Source organism: Clinocottus analis, unplaced genomic scaffold (genome assembly GCF_023055335.1).
Source record: "Clinocottus analis isolate CAN_PGR_092001 unplaced genomic scaffold, fCliAna1.0.p SCAF_1, whole genome shotgun sequence".
In the NCBI taxonomy this organism is placed as follows: Eukaryota; Metazoa; Chordata; class Actinopteri; order Perciformes; family Cottidae; genus Clinocottus; species Clinocottus analis.
The window spans coordinates 15,807,553-15,825,965 of NW_027175820.1; the positions used below are offsets into that span (position 1 = coordinate 15,807,553).

At 38.8% G+C, this 18,413-nt stretch overlaps 1 protein-coding gene across 2 annotated transcripts in view; it reads left to right on the forward strand.

The window, feature by feature from the left end:
- smyd3 (SET and MYND domain containing 3) overlaps positions 1 to 18,413 on the forward strand; it is a 62,115-nt gene that overhangs the window by 27,931 nt on the left and 15,771 nt on the right. The gene's annotated exons all lie outside the window — the stretch shown is intronic.

The following is an 18,413-nucleotide window of genomic DNA, read 5'->3' on the forward strand; positions in this document are numbered from 1 at the left end:
TAAAATTATACTCACTTTCATTCATATCTAGAGGAACAGTGCCTTCTGCCATGGTCATCCAGTGGTTGTTTTAAAGAGCTGTGCACAGCAGCGGGGGTGGGCATACATAAAATGCAGAAGTACAATCTGCAGGTTTAACATTGGACGGGGCCTTTGGGTGATATGAACATATGTAAACATTGTTTATTTTAATATTCTTACCACATTGAAATCCTATAAAGCTGGTTGACAATCGACAAAGCATTCCTTTATTGAAAATGTGGTTACATCCATTTTATAAAACGTATGGAAAATATCTCAGGAAGAGACTCAGTGTGGAATCTGCACGTTTGCCGTTTTCTGTAATATTGAACAATTTGTCATCCTTACTGCTCACTTCTTCACTCTCTGCCTCTTGTACCTTTTAACTGCATAGCGGCTTTTGATGCTGACACTTTTTTAGTATTCAAAACAAATATTTATATACAGCTTGAATTGTGCCACATGATTTAGTGCTCATTTTAATAGAGTGTAATCATGTGATTGGTGAAATAATAATAGTTTCATACACATTTAGCTTGAGCTGAATATTCATATAATTTATACTCTTGCTTTTATGGAAGATTAATGGTTAAAACAACATCAATACAATTGTCTGCAAAGAATGTTTATTATGTGCATTTCTCATTTGTACATATAATGTTGTTCCAGGAATGATAACCTCTTCACCTGTATTTGTTTACAGTAGTATAGAGTAGTGAGTGTGTTTGCTGCCACAATAACACAAAACTCACCATACAAAGGTCGGACAAGTCTCCTTTGATATGTACACCTCACTACTTGCCTCTTCTCCCATTGGCTGGTAGCCAATGCTGCCATGTAGATGGAACAGTAACCGTTCACCATCGCACTTTAAGTCAGGTGCCGCCAAAGTCATTTTACTCAAAGATTAATTCATTCTACAAAAGGGTATTGGGGCCATTCTAGTTTAAAAAACAAAAAAAACAGAGCTGGGGAGGTTTTATTCAGTAGTATTAGATGATTATTAGTATCAGTCATGTAAACATGAATATTAGTGTAGTGTTAGTCACTTAAACAGTATTATTACTGTAGTATTAGTCATGTGAACATGATTATTAGTGTTGTAGTAGTCACATAAAGATGATTATTAGTGTATTATTAGTCTGTTGCAATAGATAAGTTAAAGATTAAATATAGCAGAAAAACTTGAAGTATATTTGACATATTTCAGTTCACAATGAAACCCAAGAGGCCCATTCAATCCTTGACCTGACAAAGTTTCCCCTTTATTTTGACTTTGTGAAAACCAGCAAATCGAACATATTGAAACGTCTGTCAATCAGCACCCTGTGTGTGTGTGTGTGTGTGTGTGTGTGTGTGTGTGTGTGTGTGTGTGTGTGTGTGTGTGTGTCAGAGAGAGAAATAGTGCTCTTGTATTGCTTAAATCTGGCAGGTTTTGATGTGTCAGCAGTTTATAAGAAGAAGATGCACACATGATGATAACCCTATTGGTTAATATAATTTATAAAAAAAAGAAAGTGTTTTCTCCGGTTGCTCTCTTTTATTGTGAGTCTACATCAGAGAGTTTGGTTTTTTGTTCTGGAATTCAATATTTTTTATTTTTTTGTACACTTAAAAGGATCATCGCAAAAACCATGCCTGTATTTCACCTCTAAGTTCGGGAGAGGAGGGTTGAGGATTTAATGAGCCCCTCCCTGGAAACGCCCCCAGGTGGAGTTAAAGCAAGTAAAAGAGTGGGAGGGCAAGATGACAGAAGGAGGATGGACAAACACACAAACACTCATGTCCCAGTAGGCCAGTGTATCTAACACAGTGTAATTACAATGGGGATCTCCTTTAATTGACTGAGAAACTGCAAAGTGTGTGTGTGTGTGTGTGTGTGTGTTTGTGTGTGTGTGTGTGTGTGTGTGTGTGTGTGTGTGTGTGTGTGTGTGTGTGTGTGTGTGTGTGTGTGTGTGTGTGTGTGTGTGTGTGTAAAATAGAGGGAAAATCTTTAATAAACAACTTCACGTTTATTGCTTTGAGAATGTATTTTGTGGAGGTTTGGATTTGTTTTTGTCTCTCTTTCAGACATATATTAATAGGATTAATACAGCCTGGTTTAGTATTTGGTTCTACTGTGTTCATTTAATTTAGTCCAACTTGGCTTTGATTGTCTTCTCTAACCTAAAGATTACAATAGTCCATGCAATGTTAATTTGGACTAAATTCAATTCATAAATCTAAAGTCAGTGTCCGGGTCTATTTTGGTATATAGCCAACTTGTAACCCTGTTGTTCAGTGTTCATACTTTTCACAATTATTCCAGTTTGTGGTACGTGTGGGTGAGGCATTTCTCATTAAAGCAACTAAAGTTGCCACTAGTTTACATTAACAATGTATCGGCAAGCAGAGACACCTGAGAATAACTGAAGGGGCAGTGAAAAAAAAATGAAAAATAGATTATCCTCCAGGGAAAAAACATTAACCTCCAGGAAAATAAATTGACAAATAACGGCAGCTCTTTGTATTGTTATAACTTTATTATGGTACATCTAATGATAATGTGAACGATGTGCACTGATGCACAAGTCCTCACTTCGTCATTAAAGAAGGTGGCAAGTTGATAAATTGTCAGCCCTAGTGTGTGTGTGTGTGTGTGTGTGCGTGTGTGTGCGCGCGCATTCATCAGTCGTTTAAATGCCATTAGCTTCAGGCTACTTGTAATCCAATTTGAACACACTGCGAAGATGCCTCCAAATGACATTCACACTGATATTGAATGGTTGGTCTGAGAGAGTGTGAGTGACATGACAAACGGAGACAACGGTGTTTTGAACTGTTTTTCATACAGTGTGGTCCATATTTGTACAGTGTACACACACACACACACACACACAGTGCAATATTGTCCTTGTAAGTCAAGGACATCCCCTAGTTTCACAGGTGAGGGAACACGGACAATTTCTGCCAGGGATAAAAAAGAAGAGCAGAGAAGAGAGGAAGAGAACAAGGGGAAGAAGAATAGGGGATGAGGATGGTAGGTGAAAAGAAAGAGAAAATAACATATAATACAAATAATACATTCCCCTCACGGCCAATCATTTAGATATAAAGCATCTTGTTGAGCTGAAATTAGCGTCCTGCTTTCAGCTGTAACAGATGGGCAAACAAGCACAGCGACCCCTGCGTGGGCCAATCAAGAGAGGTGAACATGCTCGAGCTAAGATCCACCAGTCCTCTCAACGCTGTCAAATCAGTAATCAAGATTTTGCACACAAGCAAACAAATAGAATCAGAACTGCTTATTGCCAAGTATGTTACACATATGAGGAATTTAAATTGGTGAATGGCGCATAACAATAAACAAAAAGTACAGAGACATAATCGCCTTTGTTTACTTAATTCCTGATATGAATGCAGTATTGAAATATTTGCAACTCTGGACTTCATTAAAAGCTGCGGTATAAAATTCCCCCATCGTCGGTTTGAAAAAGCGCTCCCCATCACTGTGTCAGTGGGTGAGTCTCCCTCCCCCATGCCCATCTTCCCTATTTAGCTGACGTTTCAGATATTAGAAGTTTTTGATCTGTGATTCCACATCCCAATCTCTGCTCACTCCACCATTTTTTTCTGCCTGCACCCCTCCATCCCCCATCTCCTCTTTACTCCCTCATCCTTTCATCATCCCATGGTTATACCATCAGATAGTACTGACTGTAGGCCTATACCTATCTGAAGGAATGGGCAACGAGCTGATGAAAAGCAGAGGAAAGGGGGATGGGGAGAGAAGAGCAAAGAACAAGGAAGGAGAATAAGAGGAAGATGAGATAAATGTAACATAAGTAGATTAATGAAGGAGGAGTTTAGGACGGTGAGCAAGAAGTAGATTTCTTTTTTGCACAGTTGTATAATCAATGTATAATTGTTGCTTCCCAACTATCTTCCACTGCTACTCTTTTAATTTGACATTGTGCCTTCTCCTTTACTGCTTTTATTAGAATTTGTTATTTCAGATACTCTTAATATTTGAGATACTACATGGTTAGAATCCAGCAAGTAACCCTGTTAATCCAGGATGAAATTAATGCTGATGGTTATTTTTTCCACCTATTGATCACTACTATAAATATGCCACCTCCTTCACCTCTTCACTTCCTCTTTCCAAAATCCTTCCCGTTTATTATTGTTGAGTTCTAAAAATTGTTATTGTGATAACTAACAAACTAACATTTTCTACGTTTCTGTTTCCTAACTGTTCTCATGATCTGATCTCAAAACATGTAGTAAACTTACATGTTTTGTATTTGAATATGTACACTGTGAAGTTGTGGAGCAGGAATGGTGCGTTAAACTAATCACATTGACATTTACTCATCAATATTAGGTGTGTTTGTCTGAACCTCACATCATCTTTCTATCAAGTTATATCTTCTCCACACATATTCCTTCATTTTCCATACATTATTTTTCTCTTTCGTTGTCTCTTTTTCTTTAGAGGTCATCATTAATATCCTGTACCTTTAGGGATCTATGAATCAATAACTCAGATTTCATACACACTGCATACAAGCAGTGAAGCAGCCAGTTATGTTTGGTGTGACGCAATTAACGTCATAGGTTTCCATTTCCACATTTCTCTCTTTGTCTCTGGCTCATTAATTGTATTTTTTTCTTTCTAGCTTATTTCCATCTTCTCACTCTCTGCATCAAATGTCATTGTCTACAGTTGTAGAAGGCTGTTGTAATGAATTATGAAACAACCCCATGATGAGTTAGCCAGAGCTGCTATCTCAGTGTTGTGTACAGCTGGTGTGTGTGAGCTCCACCAAGCAGAAAAAAGGTCTTCCAGTCCATTGCACAACACACACTGGTTGCTCCAATGTCGACAGGCTCCTCTGTGTTTTGTATTTCTAGGAACTCTGTACTGTGAAATGTAACTAATAGCACAGCTAACAGTGCTTTATATATTATAGATAGACAGATACATTATACACCACAATACAATTACCAGAAAGACATTGAATTGCTTGCGTCCACATTTATGCTCACATACCTATCTACCTATCCACATATCACCTGCACACATGACAGATATGTTGCAAGATTTCTTTTTTTTAAATATTTTTGTCAAACTTGTATGTGAGGGAGCTGCATCTACCATGACTGTTGCCGGTATTCTCTGGCGGCCTCGCCAAATTTGACCGTCCTGCCCTCTGGTCTGCAGTCTTCCTGATTCCATGTGACTGCAACCTTACTGAGATTTTGAGTTGAGTGATGCCACGGAAGAGCGGATAAAACTCGTACCGTTCCAGTCCAGGGATCTGTATCTAGTACCAGATGGAAGCTGTGTGAAGAATGGGTTGAGTGGATGCCTGGGATCACATGTTATAGTGTGCGTGTGTGCTCTGCATTTAATAGCTTTGCTGTTTAGGTTTGAGTGGTTGAGGGTGTGGGGACCAAAATATTATAAATAAATAAATCAACAATTGACTGAATTGCTTAATAGTCTCTACATGCCTTGCCAAAAACACTTTCTCCATACTCGATTCATACAAGAACTTTAAGGGCTTTGTTCTGGAGAAAGCTTCCAACTGGGAGGTAGTTTCATTATGTTGATAGAGGCAGCAGAGAGAGAGAAAGAGAGAGAAAGGGAGAGGAGAGAAAGGGAGAGATGTATGGCCCTATTTTCCCAAAGAGGATGGAAGCTGTGACTCTGTGATGCTTAGACTGAAGGGTTATTTGTCTGACCACTGCGACTGAAAGGTGTGTGTGTGTGTGTGTGTGTGTGTGTGTGTGTGTGTGTGTGTGTGTGTGTGTGTGTGTGTGTGTGTGTGTGTGTGTGTGTGTGTCATATTTCCATCATGCTGTTTGAAGCTGCTGGTAGAAGCTAGCCTCCAGACAGTCACCTGCTGTTGTTGACTTCTACCCTGTGTGTGTGTTTCCCCTTTCACTTCCTGTCTCCCTCCTCGTCCCTCTATCTTCTCTTTCTGTGTGTCTCCTTCATTTCTCCCTCTAGCAATGCCCATGTTTCTGGAGCTGCTTTTGTTGACTGATGAACTCATACAACCAATGTTCAAGATATCAAGGCTGTATTTGTTATGTGTCTCGTGCAGGTTTTGAGTTGATAAAGTTTGCCAGCATTGGTGACCCTTTTAAGGATTTCAACGTCTTTCTTTATGGTGTAGTTGATCGGTTGGATATTTTTTAATCAGATACTTTTAGAAAACATGGTATACCTACAAGTAGTCCTTTTCTGTAGCTGGTGAATCATTTGCTTAAGAGAAGCTGGCCTTCAAAGAGGATTAAAAAAGGGAAATTAGACAAGATGCATTAAGATCTTTTATTTATAATAGGTTACTATTTAATGTTTAAATAACAACAACTGTGTTTAAAAATGCTAATAATTAGATAGAAGTTATCCTTTTTCAAAACTCAACAATCGGCTCAGGATATAGAGCATAACTTCAAAGCAAATTATATTAAAATTACATAATTTCCTACTGCAATCTTTCTCTTTCTTTGATTAGTATGTTGTTCCTCGTGCACCTTTCCTTTGTGGGCAACAGACTATTATAGACTGTATTGTGGTGAAGGACCGCTTCAGCACAATACAGACCAGACGTGTGTGCAGATTGATGGCTTGTGGGCAGTGTGTGTCTGTGAGCAGAGCAGAAAGTTGAGAACTCTGTTTCAAGAATAAATCGTTCCATTCAGTTTCCCACACTTTTCTCTTCTCATCAATCTCTGTTTTTCCTTCTCATCTTTCTTTTGTAATCTTTTGTGTCTACCCCAACTTTCTTCTCTGCCTTCGGGGCTCATGGTTTGTTCCTGAGACAAAAATACCATCCATGGATTTTCACTAATGAACTACTGTGTGTGCATATGTGCGCGTGTGTAGTGATGTGAGTCTCTCTCTCCCAGGGTAGCAATCACTAAGAGGTTAGTTCTATTTGTTGTATTTGTTCTGTGGAGTTTAATAAATAAGTGGGAATAAATAAATGAATTATTGAATAATATGAATTATAAATGGGACAATGTTTCTATAGACAACACACAGTGAATGAATAATGAACTGTTGCTTAGCTCCATAGTTACACAATCATAAAGGCCCCATGTTTGTTGAAAAATAAAAAACAAACAGACATGTGGTTCATCTAAGGGGTAAAGAAAATTCTCTGTGGACAATTTAAGGACAAATTGAGGACAATGTAAAGGGACTATGACTCATTTTAGGATAAACTTTAAATATACAGTATATATATATCATTGTTGCTATACAACCGTCAAACATGAAGTAGATCCAAGGAGCGGTTCTTGAGATATGCAAGAAAAACATAGACAGACAGATTCCTTACTTTATAGTTAAATTCATTGTTTTTGTGTTGTGTTTTATCTTAATTTATACAAACACAGGCTTCGACATTTACAATAGTTTTGTTTAACAGCACAGCTTCGATGACGTGTATTAAATGTCTTAATAAGCTTCCTTAGTGTTTCCGTTGATATCTTTAAATTCATGCTGCACATGTTGTTTTGAAGGCCTTTTAATCCACCAGGAATCTGTCAAATTGCTGTTTTCGTGTGTGTGTGTGTGTGTGTGTGTGTGTGTGTGTGTGTGTGTGTGTGTGTGTGTGTGTGTGTGTGTGTGTGTGCGTGTGTGCGCGCGTCAGCGTATGTGGGCACGTGCGGACACGTGCATTCGGTCGCTTGCTTTCTGTTGGAGATGGATAAGGGTAATTTTCATTGGCCCAGGCACTACTTTATCACAATAGTGTAGACACACACACAAATTGTATACATAAACATATAGTTTATGGCACTATTTTATCATTAAGAAACAAGCATTGGGTTTTAAATCATTTATTTATTCAATCATAGGTGAAGCCAAAAACAGTGTTTGAAGAGATTAAATGAAACTAAGGAGACCGGTTGTTTGTTGATGTTTTTTGGTTCTAGTTTTCCATACCTACACTCAGAAAACTGTAAATCTGTATTTCTCTTAAACACCACTGTAATGGGCATGGTGTCATTATTAGGAGTATGAGTATTAATTAAACAGTATATGTGTCATTAAAAACACCATTAGCATAACAACATGGTCCACTTAAAACATGCAGGAACTCACATGTAGCTTATAAATGCACAGGTGGGTATGATTGTAAGCATTTAGACATGCCTGAAGACACACACACACACACACACACGCATGAACACAAATAGTTGGATGAAGCATTTGACCTATAACCTGGCAGTCTTCCCAGAGTGCAAGATAATTGTAGTTTTACAACATCAGGGATTATATGTGTGCGAGAGAATAAAGCCATTGATAGAAGAGACTTATGTGCATTTAAAAGCATTCATCTGGGTGGGGAAGGAGGGAAGGAAGGAACGAACGAACGAACGAAGGTGCATTCATTGCAATTCTACTAAAATGTATCTGGTATCCCAGATATTAAAAAATAAATTAGGAATCAGTAATATTTCTAATTTATATTTGCATGTTGCTGTGTTGTAACATGTAAACACAGGCCAGACTACTGTAGTGCTCTCTTTACATCTGTCCTACCTGACAAAACAAATAAGGTCTGCACTGAACATTAAAGTGATGCATGTTGTTATTTTCTCACGTTAAAAAACAAGCATGAGCCCCGTGGCACCCGACTGCGCTGAGACAATCAAACAGCAGGCCAAGGACAAACAACCTTCAACAACACTACAGTGAGGACGTGCAGAGAGAAACAGATTTGGGCTTAAAGAATGTAAAGTTGTACAAAGTCATGGACAGTTGTGTCAGTGTGCATGTCGTGATGAAATGCCAGAAGTTCAAAATTAATTGGAATGAGATCATCAGTTTCTCAAGTGCCCCGCGACCTTGAATGATAAGAGGTACTGAAAATGTATGAGTGGGGTTCATCTGTTACTTGGCAACCGACAGCGTGCCGGAGTGAACGTTAGCCCCCAAATACGTGTCCAAACTCACTATTTGTACGCCTTGGGACTCGCTCTGTAAAACACACAGCTGAGTCCGAGAACACTGCGGACATCTTTGTCATGAGTGTCTCAGTCTCCTGTATCCACACATGTCAATAATACATTCTACAGTAATACAAAAAAATTATAATAAATCAAAAAGACTAAAATAAAAGCACACAAATAAAAGACCGTATAAGATGCATTTACAGGTAAATCATTCCAAAGCATATACGAGAAGTTCTAAGTTGAAACTATGAAAATAAACCTAGAAGTGGTTGCACAACAAAGCTATGTTTAAAAAAAAAAAACTACCTGGAAGACGAGGTGCCAGTACAGCAAACACTCGCTCACCCTGAGAGTCTGGAACAGCTATCAGGCCTAACCCAGCTGATCGTAGGGAGACCGTTTTGGGCAATAGGGAGTTTAAAGTTCACTGATGTGTTCTGTCTGGCGCCTGGCCACGCAAAGCCTCGTAAGTAAGGATTCACATTTACAAATGGACTAATTGGGAAATTTGTAACCTGAGCAGGGAGGCTGAAACTGTGGTGACGTGAGAAGAGCGTTTGGTCTTTGTGAGCTGCAGCGTTCTGCACAGTCGGTAGTTTTGCTACATCTGGAGCACTGAGGCGGGTAAACAAGGCATTACAATAGTCCAGTTGTGAGGAAATATAGGTATGAATGACTTTTTCTGTATTGCTAAAATGTCTGATTTTAGAGATATTCCCGGTAGAAACATGAGTGTATCAATTGTTCTGTTCAAAGTAACAGCATTGATATCATGCACCAGCTTGAACAGAGGGAAGACATGGTGCATAAATGAAACATAAAACAGTTTTAGATTTGCAAACATGAAGTGCAGAATATTATATCATCTATTCTACTTATTCTTCCCAATACAAAATAAATACAGTAATTAATTTTTTTATTTGCGCTCCGATTCGTCGACTAATCGCCTCAGAGGAGCCGGCCTTCATTCAAATACACACACAATATAGTGCTTTGGGTTGTTTTTGCACATATGGGACAAATATATTGATTGAAAAAAAAAAGAATTAACTTATAATTCAGTTAATAAGCAGGTGCTTCATGGAGCACAATTTAAAACCAAAAGGAGAGGAGTGTACATTACATACATAATGTACATACATGAATAAGTTAGGACTTGTGTTTGTATTTCATAAATCAGCCACAGTCAAATCCACCAATCAAAAGCAAGTATTAATGCTCAGTATCCTATGGTTGCCTTTATGTCACCCAGGTTAAACATTAAAAGGGGGTTTAGCTGTGAGATTAAAGTCATGGATGCTGCAAATGCAGAGAAAAAAAAACTATTCAGAGCTGCTGCCTTCAGAGTGGAAGGAACAAAAGCTTTTCCCCTGAGAAACACCCTGCGAATCAGACTACGGCAGAGCAGTCGAGCAGTAAAAATGATTTCCTATAAAGAATACTAGTCCATGTTTTCCCACCCTTATTCTTCTGGTTAAACCTGCACCCAGTCTCAGCTAAACTTTGCTCTTCTTTTTGTGTTTTCCTATTTCATGCTTGACTCTTTTATTTAACTATATTCCTTTCTTTCTTTTCTTGTTGCTATGTAGAAACTACAGAGTAAGCAAGAGATGAGGGGAAGGAAAGAGAAAATGTATCGACCTCTCGGTTATATATCTGCACGTAAGCAACAGTAATGCTGAATGTGCTGCAGCTGGAGGCCACACTCTAAACACCACTATCTCTGCATGTGTTTGAGATTTCATGCAAAGCACATGTTGTTTGAAAATCAATGGTGGGTGTAACCTTTACCACTCACTGATCAAAGAGCTGCTTCACATGATATTCAAAATTCAACCTTTACTGAACCATTTACTATGGGAATGTGTGTACATGATTTAAACCCATTTAAAACACATGCACACACACAGGCAGTGTCTCTACCAGCTGTTAATATACAGCCAGATATGTGTGTGTCTTTTTGCGAGTGAACGATATACAGTATGTTCCATAAATATCTGTGTGTGTGTGTGCGTGTGTGTGTGTGTGTGTGTGTGCGTGCGCGTGCGCGTGTGTGCGTGCGTGCAGCAGCTCATGAGCTGAAAATGTGCCAACTATACAAAAACACATGTGGACTTTATTTTCTTATTTCTCTCAGATGATTGGATATCAGCATAGAAATGAGTCATTAGAGAGCAAGATGCAATCTTGTGTTCGATTATATACACACACACACACATACACACGCCCCAGGGTTGGGACAGTGTGCCTGTGTGCGTGCACCACATGGTATTTGCTTGTGATTCTCTCTCTCTCTCTCTCTCTCTCTCTCTCTCTCTCTCTCTCTCTCTCTCTCTCTCTCTCTCTCTCTCTCTCTCTCTCTCTCTCTCTCCATTTTCACAAAGACTTATTATTTGTATAAATAGACACAAACGGTGTGTGTGTAAATGTTTGGAGGTGTATTTACGTCTCTGACCACACTAGTGAACCACACTACTGTTCTGAATGTGTTGTCTGTCATTTGCACAGATTCATGTAAAATCAAAGACTTTAAAAACATGTTATTGTTGTCGCGACCGTCTTAGATTACATATGGACTCTGTGTTCTCGTCACTGATTGGTTGCACATCACGGTAAAGTCTTGGCGTAATCCCTGAAAGATTTCTGTCTAAAACTTCTTGGCTTCGGGCAGCACTTTTCAAAGCGGTTGCATGTAGTTGTCATTCCTTCTGTGGTCTTCCACTCAATATTCTGCTCGATGTTTTCCCAGTATGCACCTCTCTAATTCAGCCCGCCTACTCTCGTTCACGCTCAGCAACTTCCCTCACAAGTTTACTAACGAGTTTAAACACATTTCTGCTTCACTCTCCTTCCCTCCCTCTCCTGTATCGAGCCTTTCCTTTGCTGTCTTTTCCTATCTCATCCCTTCTTTACCTCTCTTCCCTTATCCTTCCTTTATCATTCCCTGATCATGTCTTGTCTCTCACACACTCCCTCTTATCCCCTCCTGAGATGGTTTGGCTGTTTTACGTTTGTTTAAACAGAGACAGACTCTTGGGGTGTGTGCTGAGGGAGTCAAAAAATATGGGAGGGAGAGAAAAAATAAAAGAGTCCCTTTCCTCTGCTCTTCTCCTTTTCTCAGTTCTTAGATTGGCATTAATGGGTTTTGGATTGTCATTTTCATCTCACTTTTGCGTCATTTTTCAGGTCATTTAATTGGAAGGGCAATAACTTCATTCACACATGTTTATTTAAGTCCTGTGGTCGGACAGTTGAAACAAGGCTGAAAGCAGAATATAAAGAGTGTGTTCACGCAGAAGAAAAAATCAGTATCTTTATTAGTGAGTTTACAGTGAAGAGGTGACAGGAAATGAGGGGAGAGAGGGATAAGCAATAAAATGCAACAAAGGTACCCTCCCCACCGTTAGAGCAACGAGAGGAGCAAAGCCTGGCTGTTAAATATTGAGGCTGCCAATTCTGTGGCGACAGAAATGCACAAATTGGAGGGCATTAAAAATAAATACATTGACTTAATCTTGAATGAGTGCATGCAGCTAGTAGCTATACGAATGTACGGTGGAGCTCTGGGATGAGAAACTCAAACTGCATTGTCACAACTGTGGCACAAGCTCAGACCTGTGGCTATGAAATAATGTGGATTTTCACTGTCGCGGTTGCCTGCAGTGTCACACATCCAGCAGCCTTTCAGCAAACACATGGTGCACTCTGTGGCAGCAGGTGCACACAGGACAGCTAGCTGACTGCTCCCGAGGGGTGATCTCATCTGGACACAACCTCGGTCACCTGGCTGGCTTTTATTTAGCCTCCACTTGCTCAACGGAGAAGGGAACAGCACCAGCAGGTCATGGCTTCCTGTTTACCACATCTATAAAAGTTTAAAGTCACAGATGCATTTCATCTTTATGAAGTGTTAGTGTGTGCATCTTAATTACACCGTGTGAGTGATAACTCATGTATAATACACCTCGTTGGCTGTCTCTTTCTTGTGCTTACCCTTATACTCTTTTACACATGGTGAGGAAACAATGGTGGTTAAAATGAAGGTCAACCATGAAGACCTTTCTACAAATCAGTTGAAATACCCTTTTAAAGCTTCTTTTTTTTTCTCACTTGACATATCCAGCAAATATGGAACTTTCTTTTGGAGTCGTTTGTCTGGCTCGTTGATGAATCTAAGTCCCATATTCTTTTCAAGCTGAAATAGGAACATGTCCACATTTTGTAATTATGGCCCAATTAGAGTGACAGTAATGTAAACACAATTACTTGAGAGAGACAGAGGAACATATTAGTAATACTAATTAAAGTGTGTGTGTGTGTGTGTGTGTGTGTGTGTGTGTGTGTGTGTGTGTGTGTGTGTGTGTGTGTGTACGTGTGTATGTTTAGCCTTGTTTTTTTCCTTATATTTCCTCAGAATTTCTGTCTGTTTGTCTACTTGTCTATTGAGAGATGAAAGAACCTTGGTTCGGTCATGAATACTTTATCAAAGCATTAATAGTGCACACACGCCACGCACAGATGCAGCCTTTGATTGTGCCTGATGGCCTTTGTAGTGTTTTCCAGAATGACAGCAATTGAACCAATTCCAGCAACATTAAAGACATAAACCATCCAGTCGCAAGTTTTTTGAACTGACATGACAGGACAAACCAATCCGAACCTCCATCCATCCACTTAGGGATGTTGATCAGCCCCTCCCTCTCTGAATAGTAGTAGGTTAGTTCATCCGTCTCAGAGGTGAATTCTTGAAAGGATTGTGCAGCTTTTATGAAATGCACCCATGACTACAAGCGTCTCGGTGGTCCTGTGCTATATGCACATATTTGAAAATGTGTACATGTGGTGCAAAATCTTTTCTCTGCAAATGGCCCTATTTGCAAAAACAAGCACATGTAAAGGCGTTTTGCTCAACATGCTGTTTGTTGCAAAGGCTCTGCTCATGGTCCGATCACACATAGTTACAACATTTCAGAGGTGAGCACCGCGACCACTTTAGCGCAAAAAACTTGCACCGGCTTCAATACGTCAATTTTACTCCACTCCTGTTTCATAATTAACAAAAAAATATTTTTCTCAACCATAGTCTGGCCGGCCCTTTCCATGCGTGTTTTGAGATTTGCTTTTGGGGGTTTGATGTTGATCCATTACAGAGTAGACATTATCCATTTACCTAAAAACTTAAATATTTATTTTTTTGGTACTTGACTTGAAGTATCTGTGTGTCTTTGTCATGAAATCTATTAGTTTTTTTGTGTATTACCCCAAACCTTACAATAGTGTTTTCACAACTGACAATATGGTGTCCAAAATCTATCATGACTGTTAAAAAAGGGACATTTTTCATTTTTTTTTATCTCCCCCAGAAGATTACTTTTTGGAGAGTGTTTTTGATCTTTTTTTTATTTTCCACATCACAGGCTGTTCAACACAATCATCACTCATTCGCCTGTCTTTGCTTCTGTTCCTCTATCTCATATTCATCATCTCTACACATTTCATCCAAATCTAATCAGCAGAAATATTGTGTGTGACAGGCAGAAAAATAAATGAGCAAACAAATGAATGGCTGGGGGGGACTGACATTTTCTGCACCATCTTGAAGAAAAGCCTTCAAGACAAAATGCACGCTCTGATATCTTTTGTACAGATGCAGTAACTGTTTAATTCTCCACAGTGAGGGGAATGGCAGTACCTGAATCATATCAGGCCTGTAATCCCCATTAAGAGCCTGCTGTAGAATATCTGCTTCATTATGTGCTGCAGCTCATTCACTCAAGATGGATAGAAAGTAACCCTCCAGACAGTGTAACTGTAGCTTTCTCTCAAACTGGTGCCTCCTCACTGGCACTTCACCACCTCATCTCAACCCCACACTCACAGCCGTGCATGGCTCTCTTTCTTAATGGGGATCGGTTATAAATAAACAGGTCAATTGTGGGGGACTCTTAAAATCTCTCATCAAAGTAAAAAAACAGCCGTTACCATAGTTACTGATGGATAACATGTTTGGTGTCGCCCATATAATGCGTTGTATTATGTGCTCTTTAAATGCATATGACCCCTTGAAACCAGTGAGCTTACCCTAAAGGGGAAAAAAAGATGAATACGAGAAAAAAAAAGAAGTGATGGTCTCCTTTTTGTAAAAAAAAAAAAACCTTTTGAAAACGTTTAATTTCATCACACATCCTGTAGGTGTATCTAACGTAGGGCTGCAGCCATTGAATATGTTCACTATCAAATAATCTGCCACTAATGTTCTCCCTCTATAGCAAACAATAGTGGAAAACAGTCTAATTTCCCAGATCCAAAGGTGACGTTTTGAAATTGCAATCCAAAAGATACTACTTACTGTCTTAAATGTAATAAAAGAAACCAGAAAAACCTAAAGATGTTCCTATTTGAGAATCTGGAGCCAGATATGTTTTGCTAAAAAAAAGACTTAAGCAATAAATATTATGGGTGTATGCTTATATTTAGTTTATTTAACAAAGCCACGTCACAACGGTTGAGCCGGAATTTAGCGATATGAACAATTTGCTTCTCCGGGCCGTGGGCGGGAAGATATTTTTAGAAAAGCAGTCCCCTCTGGCTGATCCCTTGGTCTCCCTAACACAGTTTGAGTGGTGCTGGCGGCACCATACGTTATACAATGAGTTATTTTATACATCGGGCACATTTATGAGAAACAGAGAAAACTGTCAAGGGTCAACTATTCTACTTCTGAATGATTGTTTGGATCGAGTGTAGAAGTAACGGAGCTATTGATCACAGTTTCTGTTAAAAAAGAAACTATTTTCAGTCTCAAAAAATCTCTATAGTGAGTGGAGTTAGAGTGACCCCATGTTTGTCACAGTTTAGCTTAATATGACATCAGTTTTGTTAACAAGCAGTTGATGAGAGTTGATGAGATTAAAGACCAGTTTAATGCGTTGACAATTTCTAGGTACATTTTTCAATGTGGTGATCAGCTGCAACAGATCACGTTTTTTAAGTGTGCTGATGTGATCTGTCCTTCGTCTGTAGAACCTTTTTATTTAATTTTCATGTGTTTACTGTGTGTGTGTGTGACAGAGAGAGAGATCTATGCCTGAGTGCCCCACCACTGTTTGTTTACATTTCCTCGACACTTTATCACCCCAGCCCTCTTCTCAAAACCATCGTTTCTGTTTTCTGTGCACGGCCGACCTTTAATCCCCGCTGTCACTAACCAATGCTGCCTTTTCCTAATGAGGGGGAAACTGTGTGGGACTCAGATACTCCTTGGCAGGAGATAGGTGTATGATGTGGGTAAAATTATTAACAAAGGACAAAAAAAAACATACTTAAGCTTCAGTCACGGTTTTATTTCTCTAACCAACTTGTGTGATGTCTCATAATACGTTGTTCATCTTTGTTATAGCCAACATCCGCTCAAAATCCTCAAGTGTTTCATCCTTTAGATAACTAAACTTTCTGTTCTTCAACACAACAAACCCTTCTCGCCAACTTTCACTCGCGTTTCCACCGTTGTCTTCCGGCAACAAGTCACATGACACAAGAACAAACAGAAAGCCAAAGTTGTACTTCTCAGTAGAATCCCTTCAATAAAGTTGTTGGGCACTTCTAATAACAATCTGAGCCTCACACTTGCAAAAATAAGCATATTTAGTGGACGTATATTACGGTGGACAGTGAGTAGTTGCCCCAAATTATTACGCTGCAGCCTGGTTAGTGGCTGCCGTCTGCATTCTCCCTTAATATTGGACCAACTTCAACAATTATTCAAGACACATACACATGGGAAAATAGGGTCTTGGCTGAAAAATATTAAAGTTACGCTTTAAGTGCTTTTGTCTTAATATATTGTCATTCATACATAACGTATTGCCATATTATATGATGTGTCTTTCTCCCCCATGTTAATGAATGATTTATGGCACAGATGATGGATGATTGTGAGAAAAACTGAATAACTAGGAGGTGTGTGTGTGTTATGAAGAAAGGATGATTTGTGTGTGTGTAATTCAGTGTTTTTCTTTGTAATCATGTTTCCTCCTGTTGGCTTTATAATAAATAAGTTAAGTGAAAAGCCTCATGTCCCACAACTCTCGTGGTGTTTAATACAACTGCATATTTAAATCGATCTTGCTGAGTTCTGATCCTGGTGTGAGTTGCAGCAGGATAGGAAACATCTGTCTGTGGCTCACTTTAAATACCGAGCTTCCTCTCTGCATGAATGTCTGCCTCTTTATCTGAGTCCTCATGTTACTCAAGTTAAATTTATTAATTTACTTTCTTCGACCCCTTGCAGACATGCACACCAGCACACTCAAACACACTTGTTTACCAGCACTAGCTCAGTAATTGACACATCAAAGACCTTTTTTATATTCCTTCTTTTTTTTAATTATCTTTCAATTCTTTGTTCAATTAGTTTATGTTTTAGTGTTTATTGCTTTTCCCTTTCATCATCTCTCTGTGTCTCTAACTTTGAAACAACTTCTTCAAGCATGTTGTTATTCAAACCTTCTCTGCGCCGACTCGTTAGTTGAAAGAAACAAACCATTTCTCTCCCTCATTTGAAATCTCTCTTTTGTCTCCTGAAAGCTGGGACTCTGTCATTAATTCATTCCTGAAATATGTCCCTTATATCATGCAGACCACCCAGGTGCATTCTGGGAGGTTCATACACATAAGTGTTGAAGTATATTCAGTATTTAAATTTATGATAAAGTAACATTGAGTCTAGGTTTGAGTTTTGTAGCTTTAGGAGGAAAGATTGTTGATTCACTGTTGATTTGGTTTATATTTTTTGGTTAGAGTTGTGTTTAAAACAGAGTGTTGATACATATATTTCAATTGTTTTTTTTTCTTGCCAAATAAAATGAATAGTATACTAAACTTAATTTGATAACCTTACAATGTGACATTGAGACGTCTCGCTGTGTTTCTTTGATTGGCCGCATTGTACCATTTGATCAATTTCTACTAATGAAAAGGACGTTTATCTTCCAGTATTTCATTATCATTTTACACCTAAAAAGAAGTGTAAGTGTGAAGACATACATCCATACATCCATACATCCATACATGCATGCATGCATGCATACATCCACTTATAAACATACATACATGCAGTCTGGCAGTTTGTAGGTCTATTGAAAAAGCAGTCTTCAAGTTTTGCTCGCATTAAGTTTAAATTCTGTTCATACCTGTAACTAGTTTGTCTGAACAGTCACTAGCTTTACAGTCTGCAGTGTTCCATCAGTTTTATTTTTTTATCTGCTTTCTTTTTTTCTCCTGTCTTTCATCTCTTAATCTTTGATCAAGTTGAAGGTGGTAAATTACTTTCATATCGGCTCTCTTTCACTTTCACTAGGTGTTTTGTTGTTATGTGTTTCCTTCTCTCAGTGTAGTTTTCAAGGAATACTGTCTTTAAACATTTACATTCC